The 4,307-nt window shown below is 37.9% G+C and overlaps 1 pseudogene; it reads right to left on the bottom strand.

Moving 5' to 3' along the window:
- Window positions 1-2,261: 2,261 nt before the first annotated feature.
- On the bottom strand, window positions 2,262-2,955 carry LOC122743071 (annotated as a pseudogene).
- Between the last annotated feature and the right edge of the window lie 1,352 nt (window positions 2,956-4,307).

The raw sequence follows: 4,307 nt of genomic DNA, 5'->3' as shown, positions 1-4,307 counted from the left end.
TGTGTTTTTCTGAATGTTATGTTCATCATTTCTTAAATCTCTTCTATAACTTATTCTTCCATTCTCCAAATTAATGGGTGCTCCCTTAGAATTCTTATTTTTATTGCTATCTTTTGTTTTTTTTATATTCATTTTTTTTTGTGTGAGGCAATTGGGGTTAAGTGACTTGCCCAGGGTCACACAGCTAGTAAGTGTTAAGTGTCTGAGGCTGGATTTGAACTCAGGTCCTTCTGACTCGAGGGCTGGTGCTCTATCCACTGTGCCACCTAGGTGCCCCTATCATATTCATTTTTAAGTATACCCCATCTTCCACTATTCCTGCCCAATAAGTCATCTTTTTTAACAAAGATTACAAAAACCAACTCATTAACTGTTCAATAGCATTCCATATCAATAGTGCCCTACCTCTGCAATTAAGTAAGGGAAGTGAAATTTCTTTACTCTTCTCTGAGATCATTATAATTAGCATTTACTTTCAGTTTTTTTGTTATTAATGTTTACATTGTTGCATGTATGTGTATTGTTTTCCTGGTCCTGGTTATTTCACTTTGTTACTAGCTGATTATAAATTATCCCATGTTTTTCTGAATTTTACCCATTGTTTCTTAAGGTATAGTAACATTTTTCTATTCATGTACCACAATTTGTTAATCCATTCCTCAACTGTTAGACACCTTTTTAGATTTTTTGCCAATACAAAAATGGCTCCTATAAATATTTGGCTATATATGATAATTTGTTTTTTCTTTGACCCCCACTGGGTCAAAACCTATGCTTAGCAGTGGGATGTCTAGGTCAAAGAGTTATGAACATTTTAGTCATCTTTTTGTGTGACTAATTTCGCATAATTCCAAATAGGCACTTTGGTGAGCTTTGGGAATATAAAGATAAAAATGAAACAGATTCCTAACCTGAAGAATGTGACATTTCCCTTGGGGCAGGTAGGTGTTATGTTAATTAAGATAAACTGAGGCAATAAAGTTCTGAGTATGTCCATTTTATTGGTGAGAGGAGTAGTCAAAAACAAAATGGGTCTTAGATTCCTTAGCAAGCCAAGACCATGAAGTGGGGCTTACTAGCCTTCATATAGTTTTTGGAAGTACAAGAAACATCACAGATAGAAAACGATATGACTGGTTACCAAGTCTGAAGTATCATAGGTGGCAAAAACAATATGATTGGCAGAACATTTGGGGCTAACAACAACCCTTCCTTCCATCCTGCTGTCAGGAAAAGTTGATTGATAGAGTCCATCTGCTTGTTAGTTGAACAGAGACAACAGACTTTTTGGCGCCCACCTACATTCTGTAAGGCTTATTAGTAAGATAACAGATCTCCCTTAATTGTACATGGGTATGCAAGGGTATATAGAGATAGCATATTTCTTTGAGTTAAGATTTATAGGATAACTGAATTTTAAACTAACTCAGAGAGGGAGAACTGAACTTCTGGACTTGTGAACATCTGAACTTAGCTTTGAGACAAAGAAACATGGCTCAGGCAGTTACAGAGTAGAATCAATCATAGGGGCATCTAGGTGGCACAGTGGATGGAACACTGGCCCTGGAGTCAGGAGGACCTGAGTTCAAATCCGGCCTCAGACACTTAATACTTACTAACTTTGTGACCCTGGGCAAGTCACTTAACCCCAATTGCCTCACCCCCCCCAAAAAAAAAGAATCAATTATAGAATCAAATCAAATATGAAATACAAATTAAATATTTGATTTTCTCAATTTCCCCCTTTGATCAATTGGGAGACCTGGCTCCCATGGATCCTTTATCTATTAGATTTTATGAGATTAAAAAAAAAATCTTAACATAACTTTTCTAGTTGTAAGTTTAAAACAGGCTTTAACAGAGTAATTAAAGTAAAGTCTAAAAAAGAATGAGACAGAAGGGAATAAGAACCCATTTACCAAGGGTGGCTAACAAGTTTTTTCCCTGTAGCAAAGTGAACCAAGAGGAGGGGTTCTACCAAGGGTCCCCTGAGAGAGGTAGCTGCATTTCTGCTATAATGTGTTGGTTCTTATTACAGTCTCTACTAACTGGTTAATGTAAGAACAAAATTGACTAATCATAGCACAAGCCATAGTAACAATATCTAAAACCATAGACTAATTTAAAAAAATTATTTATTTATTTTAGATTTTTTTCCCCTTAAGTTTATTATAAACCAAGTTCAAAGGCAGTAAAGCAACTATTTACAACTTTCCAGCTGGCAAACATGGAAAGAACATCTGATCAAGGCCTACAGGATCTTAAGGTCTTGGTGGGTGCATCCCTGGGGGTGGAGGACCTCTCATTCCTGGAGGAGGGGGTCTCATTCCAGGAGGGGGGATGCCCATTGGTGCTCCTCTAACAGGGGGCATACCCTTTGGAGGGCCCATGGGAGGTCTTATTCCAGGTGGGGGGGCCATCATGCCTGGAGGAGGTGCTCCTTAGTCCATTGGTGGGGGAGGTCCTCCTCGGCATGGAGGATGTTGTGTTGGAGCCCCTGCAATGCTGGCTGTGGCAGCAGCAGCAACAGTTCTTCTTCCCTGTGGAGTCATCACCTGTTGGGATGGTCTTCCTACTCCTTGGACAGGCCCTGCTAGCTCTGCAGGATCCTGGGACATTGGGACACCAGCAGGTGCACCTCTCCCAGCTGCCCTGCCAATCCCAGGACCTCTTGCAGCTCCAGCAATTGGCACTCAGGCAATACTAGTATCTTTGAGAGGTGGCCCCTGCATGGTCATTGAGACTAGGTTCTCCCCATGTAGCAACACAAGGCCCAGAACTCGCCTCTCTTCCCTTTCTGCTTGTTTCAAGTTCTTTGCTTAATCTTCTCGAACTTATCACAGTTGCACAGGATCAGGTTCATGTGTTCGTCAAAGGCCTTGAAGGTGCAGATGAAGATGTAACCATCCTGTAATCAATGTGCTACAGCATCTTGTTACTCTTGCCCACCATCATGGTGTCGGTTTGGCTGGCAATGATTTGCATCAGATTCGCCTCAGACGGGGCCATAGACTAATTTTAGAAGGGAGATTTATATGTCACCAAGGTAACCAAGAAAACTTAGCAAACATAGATACGTGAAATAAAAGGCCAAATAATACTATAATGATCATCAACTATCAAGTATCCTTGTCACCTAGAAACCTGCTCCCAATGTTTATATAGTCAGCACTCTTCACTTTGCATCCCGGATGTCCCATGTAAGTTGTCTGGTTCCTGGAAACATCTTTTCTTGGAAATTCTGGAATATAATAGACCTCTTTCTGAGGGCAGCTCTGAAAGGATCTCTTTTTCAGTAGATTTGCTTCTTTGGTTCCAAGTCACTTGCAGAGATTCCTAGGTAATTCTGCTAAAATCTTCCAGTTACAAGACTAATGCAATACAATACAATACAATTATAATTAAATTCTCTTTTTCTAATTGGTTTATGTGGTGAAAACCGGTTCAAATCTTATGGTTTTAATCCTATTAACAACAGAGCTCTAAGAAGAATATCAAATTAGGGACCCATAGGTTCACTTGAAACTTCAGAGAATTTAAGTTTTTATATGCCCCTTTGCTGTTTTTATAGTTGCCTAAACCCTGAACCTGAAATGGACATTGCCAGCAACAGGTTGAAGGAAGAATCTTAAAAAGAATCTGAGCATCTGACTTGTAAAATTAGCTCTTCTGGTTAAAGATTTAATATTTTCCAAACTATACATATAAACTAAGATTAAGAGTGCTTCTCTAAATTTATATTGGCTCCATTATAATTTACTGACATCCATTGATTTCATTCTTTATTTCAGATTTAAGGCAAACAAAGGCAAAAACTTCAGTTTTACTACTTATAATTGACCTCTCATATAACTTAGCAAATTTTTATGTTGAGAATTAGGTTAAGAAGTTCAGATAATAATCGATAAATTAAAAACAAAGCATTTTGAGGTACCACAGAAGGCAGAACTTTAAAACTTTTAAAATTAAGCATTAAGAAAAAATTCCACCAGAAAATGCATGGCTTATGTGGGGGGTGAACAATATAATTTTATATATAAAGTTCTGAATCCAATTTTTTTTAGAACTTATTATTAGAACATGGTCAAGGCCTGTTTATCCCATTAGAGTCATTAACATTTGACATAAATAATTGTTTGATCTTGTTCCTTTATCAAAATTTTCTACTAGAGCTAATTCTCCCCTTAGGAAGATGAGATACTTTAGAGATCTAATCCTAAACATAAATACATAGCTATTAGCACTCTTTATAAGTAGATGACTTTCATTCCTGGGCTCACTGGCTACACAAATGGACTTATATAAAA

Source organism: Dromiciops gliroides, chromosome 2 (assembly GCF_019393635.1).
Source record: "Dromiciops gliroides isolate mDroGli1 chromosome 2, mDroGli1.pri, whole genome shotgun sequence".
In the NCBI taxonomy this organism is placed as follows: Eukaryota; Metazoa; Chordata; class Mammalia; order Microbiotheria; family Microbiotheriidae; genus Dromiciops; species Dromiciops gliroides.
The sequence above is the reverse complement of the archived record's forward strand: the minus strand, read 5'-3'. Positions and strand labels throughout refer to the sequence as shown.